A 14,945-nucleotide genomic window follows, 5' to 3' on the forward strand; every position below is an offset into this window, starting at 1 on the left:
AGATTATTTTCCACTTCCTCATATTGATGTACTCGTGGATGCAACAGCAGGGCATGAATTACTTAGCTTTATGGATGCATTCTCCGGATATAATCAAATTTTGATGCACCCAGAAGATCAAGAAAAAACTGCATTCATAACCAAACGAGGCACATATTGTTATAAGGTGATGCCGTTTGGGTTGAAAAATGCGGGAGCAACGTATCAACGACTTGCCAATAGCATGTTTGCCAGCCTGCTCGAAAAAACGATGCAAATATATATCGATGATATGCTAGTGAAAACTCTGAAAGTCAAAGATCATATTGAGCATCTCAAACAAGCATTTGAAATTCTTGACGCTCATCAGATGAAATTAAATCCTCTCAAATGTGTATTTGGAGTCAAAGCAGGAAAATTTTTGGGATTCATCGTTACACAAAGGGGTATTGAAGCAAATCCTGATCAAATTCAAGCGATACTTAATATTCCTTCTCCCACAAAAATACGAGATGTACAACGACTGGCGGGGAAGATTGCAACACTAAATCGATTCATCTCCAAATCTTCCGAAAGATGTCATCATCTATTTACAGCTTTGAAGAAATCAACTAATTTTGAATGGACAGAGGAATGTGAGACGACATTAAAGAAATTGAAATGATATCTGACCAATCCTCCAATTCTCGCAAAGCCCAAAACCGATGAGATACTCTATCTTTATTTAGCAGTTTCTGAATTTGCAATTAGTGCAGTACTGCTAAGAGAAGAAAACAATCGGCAACATCCGGTATATTATGTTAATCGAAGTTTGCTAGATGCTGAGACAAGGTATCCTTTAATGGAAAATCTTGTTTTAGTGCTTATCACTGCAACACGAAAGCTTCGTCCTTATTTTCAAAGTCATCCTATCATGGTAGCGACGAGCTTTCCAATCAAAACAATACTACACAAACCAGAGTTGTCCGGACGATTAACTAAGTGGGTAATTGAATTGACCGAGCATGATATCGTATATCAACCTCGAACAGCAGTCAAAGCCCAAATTCTGGCAGACTTCATTGCTGAATTTAGTCCAGGAATGATGGATAATGCTCACAAAGAATTGCGTCAAAACAACGAAGACAATGAAGCTATTTGGAAATTATTTGTTGATGGTGCAAGTAATGCAAAGGGAAGCGGCTTAGATATCATCTTAATCTCACCACAAGGAGATCAATTCCCTCAAGCTGTACGTTGCAGATTTCATGCTACAAATAATGAAGCAAAATATGAAGCTCTGATTGAGGGACTAAAACTAGCAAAAGAATTAAAAGTTCGACCAATTGATCGTTAACCAATTGAAAGGAGAATATCAACCAAAAGATGAGAGAATGAACGATTATCTGAAGTTAGTGCAGTAGTTGCAACTTGAATTCAAAGAATTCCAGATTAATCAAGTTTCTAGACAAGAGAATCAGCAAGCAGATGCATTGGCGAATTTAGGATCAGCAATTCAAGTGCAAACAACTCAAAACGTCCCATTGATTTATTTGGAATCATCGGCAATAAACAAAAATTCCATGGTGGAGCAATCATTTGTTATTATTGAAGACGATGATGATTGGAGAACACCATTCATACAATATCTGCAGGATGACATGTTACCACAAGATAACAATGAGGTCAGAGTATTACAACAAAAAGCATCCCGCTACACAATAGTTAATAGCATTCTTTACAAAAGGTCATATCAGGGGGTTTTACTATGATTTTTATCTCAAGACGAAGCACAATATGCCTTAGTAGAACTGCATGAAGGTGTTTGCGGAAACCATTCAAGTGGACGAAGCTTAGCCAGTAAAGTCATGCAAACTGGTTATTATTGGCCTACGCTTCTTGGCGATGCAGCCATATATGTGGCTAAATGTGATAAATGTCAAAGATTTTCACAAATCCAACATCAACCACCAACGGAGCTGGTCCAAATTTCATCAACATGGCATTTCATGAGATGGGGAATGGATATCGTCAGAAAGCTTCCTCCAGCATCGGGACAAAGAGTGTTCCTATTGATTTTAACATACTACTTCACAAAATGGGTGGAAGCTGAAGCGTATAAACAAGTCCGGGACAAAAAGGTTAAAAGCTTCATCTGGAGAAACATCATTTACAGATTTGGAGTTCCTTATGAAATCATTTGTGATAATGGATCTCAGTTCATAAGCCATAAACTTCAAGATTTCTGTAATACGTGGAAGATAAGGCTTTGCTTCGCATCACCGAGGCATCCACAATCAAATGGGCAAGCAGAAACTACTAATAAGACAATCGTTAGCACCCTGAAGAAGAGATTAGAGAACGCAAAGGGAGCCTGGGCAGACGAACTCTCGGGGGTTCTATGGTCATATCATACAACAGTTAAAACTTCAACTGGTGAAACTCCATTTTTTTTACTTATGGAACTGAAGCAGTGCTACCAGTTGAAGTTGGCCTCCCAACAGCACGATTTGAATGGCAACGAGATGAGAAGAATAGCATCGTCCGCATGAAGAGTTAGATATGCTCGAGGAACGATGGAACAACTCATCTGTTAGAACAGCAGCCTAGAAGCATCGGATCGTAAAATATTACAACAAAACAGTCAACTCAAGAGTTTTCAATATTGGTGACTGGGTTTTACGAAAAGTTTTCCAGAACACACAACAGTTGAATTCTGAAAAACTGGGGGCCACATGGGAAGGACCACACGGAGTCATAGATGTCATCTTACAAATTGCAAACCAAGGAAGGGAAGATACTTAACAACAATTGGAATGCAAAACATCTCAGGTTAAATCTGTCCTAAAAATAAATAATAAATATATATATATATATATATGTCTATTATAAGGATCTGGATGATGAATCACTGAAATGTATATATTTTCTCAATCGAGTTGAATATATACATATATATGCTTAGCATATATAAGTGCCTGACAGACCGCATTACATCTCCCCCATCGTTCTATACTTGATTTTTGTAGGATCCATTGGCACATTGGATAAAATATCCAAAATCTGAACAAAGGTCAAAGCGACGAAGCTTGATATGGTCTAATTTCCTAAAAGGTCATGTACACTTAACTCTTTATTTAAGCACAATTTTATTCTAAGATTATTATTTGCATCATAATTAAAACCATAAGCAAATAGTTAAAGTCATAAATTTGATAAGAGAGATAAAAGAGTTACAATTGTATTTAGGGTTACAAAGATAAAAAGGGAGATGCAAGATTCCAACAATAAACGGTATAAGCCTAAATATCATCTTCGGCTTCAGAGGCAGAAGTTTGCGTTGCATCGATAACTTTGAATTCCTCATATTCTTTGATCATTCGATCAACTTCTCCCTCATTTAAAGTACCGGCCTTATATTGCATCATCACTTCCCCCAAAGCCTTTATTCTCTCCTTACCAGCAGCAAGAGCACATTCTCCTTTATAGAAATCGGCATCTTCCTTTGATTCTATCAGTTCATGTGATAGCCGATTCGCTTTCTCGATGGAAGCACTTAGCTCAATTTCACAATCTTTCAATTTAGAGTCAACTTCCTGTAGATCCTTCAATTTGATTTCCTTTTCTTGAAGTTTGACTTTGAGAGCCGAAAGTTCCTTTTCCGAATCTTTCTGCCACTGCATTATGTTGGACAATTGCCTACCCTGATCTGTAAAGTCAGTTTTCAGAGTGACGTGCCTTCTATCCAATTCATCAAATTTATCTTCAGCTTTCTTTAACACTTCAGCAGCAGCACTCTTCGTCTTCTCCAATTGAGCTTCGGCCTCCATCCTTAACTTCTTCTCCTGCTCTTCGGCCTCCATCCTTAACTTCTTCTCCTGCTCTTCGGCCTTCGAAATTTTTTCAATGTCAGCTTGTAATAATCCGCTAGAAAGACGAAGACTTTTTATTTCCTCCCTTAAATTTCCGATTTCTTTATCAACGTAAAGCTGAACTGACAAAGCTTGAAAGAGAAAGACGAAGGTTAATCTTAATTTAACATTGAAATAAAAAGTAAATTAAGTTTTAAGAATACCTGAAAAGCATGAGAAATACTATAAAGAGAAGCATCCTCAAGATCCAACTTAGGAGGAGTGAAACCAAGGGGATAAGCCAATTTACGTAAATCAGGAAATAACTCAATAGGCCTTGAATAAAGGGGAATGTTAGGGATCGACATTTCGAAGCTCCTCGTCGGAAGATAGATGGAAGATCAGCACCCGATAGTCTCAACTCCTTTTCAATCAAAGCTCTTAGAGGTGAAACTGGATGAACAAGATTTTTTCCCTCCCTTCTTACTGTTTCCTCTCTCACATCATCATCAGCTTCCTTGCTCAACCCTGCATTTTCACCTACCAAAGAAGGAGATGATAGCCTAGGTTTCTTCTTCCTTACAAGTGTAGAGTCATCATCTACATTGCTCTCAAGAACTTCAGGAGTCTCAATAACTTCAGCAATTGTTCCTAATTCACTGTGAAGTCTTGAGCTAGACTCATGTTTCTTCTTCATTCTCTTTTCCTTAGAGTTTCTCTGGATTTTCTTCTTCTCAGCAATCTCTTTTGGAGTCAAAGGAATGATTGTTCTTGGGGCCATATGAGGTTCTGTCAAAAATCAAAAAGAAATTGTTAGAAACAAGAAACAAAACCAAAAACATAGATGTTTCGTCAACTTACTTCCAAAGAGATACTTTGCTGAAACGAGTTTCCAATCTCTTTCAGAACGAGGAATCGTCTTCAAAAATAATTGACAATTCCTCTGAGCTTCTTTAGTAATGGTTATCTTAAGAGAGTTTCCTACAATAAAAAGACAATTAGTCATAGTAGGATTAAATGAAGATAAAAGAAATCAAACTAATTATACCTTGAATACTCCAAGAAATAGGGATAGCATCATCATCTTCCAAAAGAGTTTCCTTCCTCCCCAAGAAATACCTCTTTTGCCAGTTATGATCACTAGAAGTAGTTCCAACAATCAAATTTTCCTTATCTTTCTTTGATAACATAAATCTTCCTACATCCTTTTTATTTTCTTGCCAAGAATAAGCAGCAAGAAATTCATGAAGGCCAAAGGTAAGATTAAATTTTGTACTTAAAGCTTCTAAAGAAATTAAAATACGCCAAGCATTAGGCATAAGCTGACTGGGGGCAACTCCAAAAAATCTTATCACAGATCTAACTAAAGGTCCTAAAGGAAATTTCAATCCACATCTCAATGCTAACACATACACAACAATCCACCCTGGAAATTCATCCGAAGCTGACTCACCAGGAGCAGGAATTTGCATTTCTATCTCTTGAGGAATTCAAAATTCTAACACAGAAGAAGGATCCTTGTCCACTATTATATCTTCCTCAACAGCCTTTTGAGTCTTACTTTTTGAACGAGTGGTTGGTAAAAAGCTAACCTTAGGTGGACTAATCACCTTTTTGCTCAATACTCCTTCAGATTCAGAATATGATGAAACCCTAAGACTAGTGGTTTGATCTCCTAGTTCTTTTTCAGATATATCGCCTTCAGGAAACTCATCTTGAGTATCCATAATAGCCTGACTTTCGCTCGGAATGATCGAGAGACCAAAATTAGATTCGTCCCTTTCATTTTCTCTCTCAAACCTATCGATAAATTCTTCGGAGGAACCAAGCCAAGCCATGCTTGAAAGCTCAAAAAAGAAGAAGTCAAGAAACATACCGAAAGTCGAATCGTGTTCTTGAAGTTTGAGATAGTGGGTGGTTACAGTAACCCATTAAAAACCCTCAATGACTAAATAGTAAATTCGAAACTCACAAGTTAAAACTGCTCGAAAATCGTTCTTCTCGAACTAATCAGAGCCGTTCGATCAAAAGTAACTTCTCGATAAATGGCGAAAATGGGGGCACTACATTATCACATCTCCTTAAAGACTAGTTAGAATCGAAACACGATTTAACTTCTAAAGTTGTGCTCCTTTCCCTATAAATAAATACACTAAGGAAAACCAAAGAACCATCACTGCCAAAACCCAAGAAACTTCTACAGTCATGAGTTCTTCCAAGCTTCCTATTAGGCCAGAATATCGAAAAATAATGTCCAAACCATCAGCCAATTCAGATGAAGGACCATCTGAAATTGCAGAAGAACTTCAACAATTGAAGTTCTATCCCGACGGGTATGATCCTCACCAACATGTCTCCGATCTGCAAGATCTGGTGATACGCTTGGATAAAGACCTCCATGAAGCAGAGAGAAGGATAATGGAACTTACCAGAGCCTACAAGTTGGCAGGAAGTTCACTTTATCGGCTTCAGGATATGTCAGAATATGCTGCCATGGAGGAGGATCCTCAGAAGCTACGACGAGCTTTAAAAAACATCAATCTTTTGATGAAAAATAATCTAGTTAGAATGTATCACGCCTTATGGCCAAGACCCTAAAGGATTGAGTAGCTTATATGTTAACTTTTTCTAAATCTTATTCCATGTTTATTTGATCTTCGTCAAACATAAAGTTCTTAGACGAAACAAAAATTTCCTCGTTAAGAAGACGAAGCTTCACAAAGTTCCAACGATAACTCAATTTCAATAAATTAACAGTTAACACTCAAGCAACCGAAAGGCATTCCAACTCCTCGAGAAGAGACGTGGATTAATTTCGCAACCGTCCATCTTCCCATTATCTATCACAACTTCCAAGGGAAATATAACTTCCTCCATATTCCATTTCTATAAATATGTTAAAGAAGGAATTAACAGAAAACAATATTTTCCCCAAAAAATCTTCGAGGATGGATACTCCCAATTCTCCACCCACGAAGAAATCCAAAATCGATGAAGGATCTACTTCTAAGGGAGATAAGGATGGAAATGATCCCAGATTCAACTTCTCTCCTATAAGAGAAGAAGTATATGAAGAAGATCATCAGAAAACCATTGAATCTCTAAAAGGAGCTTTGATGGAAACCAAAAGAAGACTAGAGAAAACAACCGACAAAGTTCAAGACTATAAAAGACAACTTATGGTCTCAAAGTATGCCATACAAGGCATTCAATATATGTCATGAGGCAGACAAGCAAGTAGTCATGATCCAGATAAATTGCACGAAGCAATCACTGAGATCACAGTACAGCTTAGATCTGTTGTAAATGGAATAGATAATGTTCTTTACACCCTAGATTAAAATTTATGTTTAGTTTCCTTCCTTCAATTTTATTTCAAAAAAGACTTCCAGGAAATTTCATGTTATTTTCTTGAAAAGAAACGATTTACCACGAATATAAAAGGCGGGATATTTGAATCATTTATTTCAAATTCAATTCTAAAATACGAAGAGACACTATAATATTCAAAAAACGGTACAACCGTTTAGCTTCCCCACGTTCTTAAGAAGTAACTACTTCTTTGAACGTGATTCCTTCACCCTTAAATATACGACAAGAAGGAGGGAGAGGACATTCCTTCTTCCTTTCAAAAAATCTCTCAACAAAATGAGTTCTTCTGATTCAACTCCTACGAAAAGAACATTGGATGACAAAGAGAATCCCATTCCTTCAAAGAAGGCAAGAAACGAAGATCCATCATCTTCAAAAAAGGTAGGGACCAAAGGAGAAGGTTCCACATCTCGAAACAACGATGAACCAGACGATTCAGTCATTGAAATATTTGTAGTGTCTGAAGAATTGTATGAGGAAAACCCTCAAAACTCCATTGAAGGCTTAAAAGGACTTCTGGAGGAGGCCGAAAGAAATCTTCAAAATGAATACGAATGAAACCAATCTTATACAGACGTGCTTCGAGCAGCCAGAGATGCGTTGAACAGAGTTCGTGATAACGCTTGGGGTCATTCTCCAAATCAGAACGTTTATCGATTACAAGAATCTCTTTTAGACCTTGCAACCCATGTTGGGAATGCAATGAATATCGTAAATGATGTTATTCGTACCTGCGCTCGTTAAGAGTCATATCATTGCATATTTATATCCATGAATGAAGTATTTATGTTTTATCTTGAAAGAGATATCTTCACGAGATATCTTCACTGTTACTCTCATTGTTCTGAAATTGTAATTGCAGAAGAACTTCAACAGTCGAAAATACAAAAATCGCAAACAGAAGTGAAGAGACGAAGAACTCTAAAGAAGACACAACCCCAAACAAAATATTTTTAAGTTTAAATCAAACTTAAAAATAGGGGGCAAAGTGTACGTAAGCTTTCGCTTGGTTGTTTTCATTCATTTTGAGTTTATTTATTCTCTTGAACTTGCTAGAGATGATTTACTAATCCGTTTTTGTGTTTTTTATGTTCAGAAGATGTAAATCCCCAACTCCTCCATCAGTTAAGCCAGGAAGAAAACCTCCACAAAAGAATAGCGTCTTGAGAGAGAGGAGAGTTTCTCTTCCAAGTTTCGTGATCCTCGGAGTTGAAGAGGATGATAAAAACCAAACCGCATTAGATTCTCCCGCTCGCAGGAACTCTACATCGAGGCATTAATCTGCGGTTAAATGTCTGTAGAGAGGGCATTAGAGTTACTTATTGCAAAGCATGTCTGTAATACCATACAAATCCATCATTATTAGCACAAACATGTATATCAATATTCTTTAGATGTGTTCTCTAATAGGAAAAACACAAGTCAGTAATGCCAATTAATTCATTTCTTAAAGATGATTGTACATGATAGGGTGTAAATTTGTTGCTTTCAAATCTTAAAATTGATAATTTATTATCTTAAATTTGTGTCAGGTGTAATATTATGTTTAAGTATGCTTACTGATTTCTCCAAAACACATGTATGTGATAAGAATCGATCTCTTAGAGTGGCATGTAAAGTTGGGTGGACAAGGTGAGAATATGTAATATTGGGTTTGATGCATATCCTCCAAACCCTTTTAATTAACTAGTTTTGTTCAGGAATCATAATCTCAACTTCAACATATATAACCACTTAAGGATGAAGTTAGAAAGCACTCTCATATCAAAACTATATGACTTAGCCTAGTTATTGAACAACATGTCACATCAACAGGTTGATTGATCGAAATTGGTAAATTATGTCCGAATGACGAAATTAGAACAAATTAGAGTTTGAGTGATTAAATTGACAAATTTTGACGGTTATTGATCAGTGAACAAATTGGAACACGGGTAATTTTTCAATGACAACATGTTTCTATTAACCTTTGAAATGAAGATTATCCAAGTAGTACCCAGAAATTTTTAAAGAATCAAACACACAAGATTACTTTATTAAAAAAAAAAACTAGAACATTAATGTATTGATGTGCAAATTAAAGAACTGTAAATAATATATGAATGGAATGAATTCAAAACCGGGAAGATAGATTTCCATAAAATGATTTGTGGACGGATGGCCTACAGCCAATCCCGTTGACCGGCAAGGAGAACATATGACCGGACTGGGCAAGCAAGGAGATCATACTAAAGGACAAAAAGCGGTAGTGAAGGGGCTGGTAAGATGCGCGAGAGCGGTAACTACTGCGAGTGATTCAAGGCGAGCCGGTTAGAAAAAAGGGTAAAATTGTAACATCTCGTTATAATTTAAAGAAATTGAAATGGATTAGAGAAGGAAATGAGAAATAGAAGAAGAAGGTGAGAGAGTTTGGCATAATCCACTTGAGTTATTATTCATTTTGGACGCAAGACCCGTACGATTTTATCCTTTAAAAAAGGTGCCTCAAGAGTTTGTGGGTTAGCTTGGCCAATTTTAACAATTTGAGATATTGTCCCTAGGCCTTATTGAGGATGCCTTGGCGTTTTATTTTTTTTATTGGCGTCTCATGTAATGCCCTATTCTAATGGGGGTCTACCAAACTACAAAAATATCTTCAACTACATTTATTATGCAAAATTTCAAGAGTTGAATTCAAATAAATACTAGAAAAATTATGAATACTGTCCATAATTAAGTTTAACAAATCGAAATATGTGGAAGAGTGAAAAATCAAATCATACGCTAATCATTCCTAACCCTATAGAATTCTAGTATCCATGTCATCGTGAATCACTCCGCATGAAATCTGAAGTTGACTGGCACTCGAAAGTCTGGACTTGTGGTGCAGGATTTGTGTGAGATAAGACTTTTGGGTCCAGTCCAAGTTGAAGAATAAGAAATGACTCATTCCAAATCCGGAAAGGGAGGGTTCCAGGATCCTTCAGTACTCGTGACCTTTTGGTAACTAAAATGTGTTTAATCCTTACCATCTGGTGGCTTTGAAGGACAGGAGAAAGTAGATATCGATCTTCTCTTTTTTGGCCTATTTTCTCAGTTCCTTCAAATGGATCAAGGATGTGATTCATTGCCAGAGACACTCCAACGCTCGCTCAAGTCAATACTTAGAGAATCAAAATGAAAGTGAATCAGTGAATAGTATGAAGCGTACCTTGTCTCAACCTCATCCTCCTTTATATATGAGTTGACAAGGTGAGGAGATAATTGCATTTGATGTTATCGTCCTAGAGTGTGATGGTAGGATCAAATATTTTGATCCTGATCTCTTGAGTTTGAACGTGTTTGTACATTAGCTTGACATATTCGCTGGGAAGAGCTGAGAGTTATCCTAATCAATATTCAATTCAATGCAAGATGTGATACAATATGTTGAATGATCAAATATCAAATAATAAAGAATTGCACAAAACAGATTTTCAAACAACACACTGCGGACAGACTTTGCAACACAGATTTCACCTATCAAATGATGTCGAAATGCAACGAAATTTTATATGCAATGTCAAAACGCTTTAATAGACACTATATCTAAATTTTAGATCAAAATTCAAAGTTTAAGTCAGCCTGCTAATTTCGGACAGATTAGCATTTTTGAAATTCCTACAGTTTGAAACAAGTAGCAAGTAGAAACAAGTAAACAAACAAAATCAACACAGTGATTTATAGTAGTTCGGAGACCATTCTCCTACATCTACTATCTAGATTCACCAACCTAGGATTTCTCAACTCCACTAAGGTGTGGTTTTAAGAGACCCAGAAAACTCCTTATCCAAGGGTTATTTGCACACCCCCAAACTCCTTACACAAGGATGTAGGAACTTCCCTTTTGCAAAAGCAAGAGTAGTGAGAAGTCCTTGATTGTAGACGCTTGTATTGGAGAAGATCGAGAAGATCTTTCACTTGATGAAGAAGATGACGTAGCAATATAGCAAGAAAGTTTGATGATTGTTGAACTTGATAGCAATTTCTCTCAAAGATAATTTTCAATTTTCTTCTCCAAGTTTTCCAAATATGAGAGAACCATAACTTCATTTGTCTCTAAACATTCTCACTCTCTCAATCTTGGCCTTCCAGTCATGACTCAATCTTGGCCCTTGATATATTTGAATCAACAAATCCTAGCCACCCATAATATTGCCGTCGGAAGCATGTAAGAAAGATGCAAGCTTTATCTTCATTGTGTTGTCGCAAGCTCCTCTCTTGGATCAAACTTGGACGTTTCATCTCGACCTTTCATAGAGGGAAAAAAAAACACAGCTGGGCCGTAGGATGTAGATTGTAGGCTTGAGTAGATCTGATCCCTTGAACACATACCCGTTAGAAAGGAACAAGTCTCAAGGAAATCCTTAATTTGATTGTAGGAGCCAAGTGTTGTTTGGATGGGGCAGGGAGTACTTCTTTGCAGCTAAAGACATCTTCTTCTAGTGGCCAAACAAAGCCTTGTCCACTTTTGGAAAACTGAGCTTAACCATCCCTTCACATGCCCATGCTTTGACAAATCTCACAATGACCTTGTTGGCATCTTCCTAGCCAAGTCTTTTAGGCTCCAAGAGTGCTCCTTAAAATTAAGTTCTTTTAGAGCTTCCCTCGAACAAGAGACAAGCTTCAGAATATATTAGGTCACTTTCCAGCGTAATATGTCTTCAATATACTGTCCAAACATTTCATGTGTGTCCCGATCGATCTCCCACTGATTCAGATTGATCTCAAATCTGTTTTGTCGCCAAAATTTAAGACTTCTTCAATTTATGAAATTTGACTCTGATGACTGCTTGAATACCTTCCATATGACCCCACTGCTTAATCCTAAGGCTCTTTTCGATCATTGCATCAAGTCCTTAGTGGTAAGTTGATGAAACTTAGGATTTTCCGTAATTTCCTTGAGCTCCAAACTCATTCTTAGAAACCGAACTTCAATTCTCTTGAGCATACTGAATTTTGAGTCATATGAGACCACAATGATTATTAACCTACAAGGAAATAAGTGGTACAACTCTCCAATCGCATGTAAGTTCATAGAGTTTCATATAAAGTACATAGGTTAATTATATTCAAAAAATAACCCAGAAAATTCATATTAATGCATGATAAATAAGTTTATACATATTAGAATGCTCTTATAAAATTTCATAACAATCGAAAAATCGTTTGGTCGCTCAACCAAGCAAGTAGGTCACTTATAGTGAAAACTAACAAATTCTAAGTGTAACCTTACTACAATTTTGCAAACTTAGTGTAAATGAAATTTTCTCTTGAACTTTCCTGAGTAAAATATGTTCATAGTGATGAAACTAAGGTGCACACAAAATTTCATATAAATCAGAAGTCATTTGGTTCACCACATTCACAAAGAACACGTACACAAAATTAGGTTAAACCTAGTTTTGACGGAATTTAAGCATATGACCAAATATATATGCGATTCACTTAATTTCAGATAATTATCGTCCTAGAACATATATTAGACCCTCATGTGCATGTGGTTCAAGTTTCAAGTCATTTGGCTCTAAATTGGTTAAAATATGATAATTGAAGAATTGATGCCCTAATTTAGTCCATTCCAATTCAATTGCAAAACTGAATTTCCATCATATATTAAATCATGTGTACATGTCAAATTCACATAGTATTAGGCAAAACCCTCACTTAGAACATGTGATCATATAAGATAATTAATAAGATACGTTCATTTAAATTCAATTCACATAAATCAAATATTGTTTTAACGTTTCAATATCATTTAATATCATCAAGATTAGACATGTAACATTGGATTCCGGGTTTCATTCATAAATTTGCTCAATGTCGAAGTACCACTGTATTAGCTCGGCCTGCAAGTGTGGTTGGTCGCTGGATTTCTCCTCAGCATGGGGAGACTTCCGTCAATGTTGATGCCAGTAGAGATGGTGTTACGCATATGTCAGCTATAGATTGTATAGCACGTAACTCTGCTGGACAGCTGCTTCGGGCCTCAGCAGTTTCGGTGGGGATCGACTCTTTCATCTGTGGTGAGTGCAGAGTTGTATGCCATAAGGGAGGGTATAAAGCTGGCGGCCGGTTGTGGAATGGACGGTGTGATAATTATTAGTGATGCTAAAGGTGCGGTAGACAGGATTAATTTCGCCCTCGAACGTATAACAAGGTAGCTCATAGCCTTGCGAGATTTGCTTTAAGTTGTTCAGTTTTATGTGTCTGGAGTGACTTGAATATGTCGTTTTGGCTCCAAGAAGCTGTATTGGCAGATTTATTGCCTATTGATTCATAATAATATATAGACTTTCCTTTCAAAAAAAAGATTAGATATGTAGGACCAAGGTTCAACACGTACATCGTGTTTGTCCATGACCTCGTCCATTACGGGAACCTTGTGCATGTTAGTTTTTTTTTTTATAGTTCTTAACTTCAGTCAACTGGCTTATTTGTTGAGGTTTAAAAATAGGCAAAAATATACATTTGGTCCCTCAACTATACCCTTGATTTCGTTTTTGTCCTTAAGTTTTTTGCTCTTAAAGTCGTTCCTCAACTATTCAAATGTACCCCGTTCGTCCATCAAATGATTTCGACATCAGAAAAATCATACGTGACATCTTAGTTAGCATAATTTTTACATTTGTCATCCCACTTGACTTAAATTTAACACTTGTCATCTCACAAAACTCCCAAAATACAGAACTCTTCAAAATCCCCTAATTATTTTGTTGTATAGTTTAAGTACTAAAAGTGTCAGGTATTAATAGTTTGTCAAAATTTATCAACTAGGATTACTTTGATATGCCAAATAGATGTCATGTTGGATTTTTTCGGATATTCGTTCATTTGCAGGGCGAAATAGATATCTTTCTATAGTTGAAGGATGAAGTTAAGAGCAAAATAAGTTTAAGGACAAAAGTGAAACTAGGAGTATAGTTGAGGGACCAAATATTATATTTTTTCTTTAAAAATATCACTACACTCAAGAGCTAAATTGATGCCCACACTTACTTCCAAGAGAATCCTCCTCAAGACATCCAGATTATGTTCCTTAGATGTCTAACTTGTTAGTAGGGCTCAACATTTGGCCCGCGGGCCTAGTCCCGGCCCGAGCCCAGCCCAGGACTACGGGCCAAAGTGCGGCCCGGCCCAAAAGTAGACCGGGCCTGGGTAGCCCGGCCCGACCCCTTGGGCGGGCCTAGGCTCCATTTTTAGGGCCCGGCCCTGCCCTAAGCCCGATACCTCTGGCCAGTTTTGACCCAGCCCGAGCCCGAGCCCGAGCCCGAGCCCGACATTATTTATTTTTATATGTATATATTTACATATATATATATATATATACACACACACACATACATATATATATATACATACACAGACAGTGCATGCACTGTGTACTTATATATACATACATATATATATGTAATATATATACACACACATATAAAAATAAAATATTGCAATGTATTATTGCAATGTATGTGTATATATACACATAATACGTATATATTTCACCATCTATAAAATATTGTTCAATTGTATAAAAATTAAAGTACAATTATGGCAATAATCAATTGTAAGAAGGGATGACAATTTGTCCCCGCCCGATCCGACCCGCACCGCGCGAATTTAATCTCCAAAACCCTAAAGGCCTTAAACTCTAAACCCCAAACCCTAAACCCCAAAACCATAAAGGCCCTAAACCCTAAACCCTTAACCCTAAAGACCCTAAACCCTAAATGTCCTAAACCCTAA

The sequence above is a fragment of the Tripterygium wilfordii genome, chromosome 19 (assembly GCF_013401445.1).
Source record: "Tripterygium wilfordii isolate XIE 37 chromosome 19, ASM1340144v1, whole genome shotgun sequence".
NCBI classification, from domain to species: Eukaryota; Viridiplantae; Streptophyta; class Magnoliopsida; order Celastrales; family Celastraceae; genus Tripterygium; species Tripterygium wilfordii.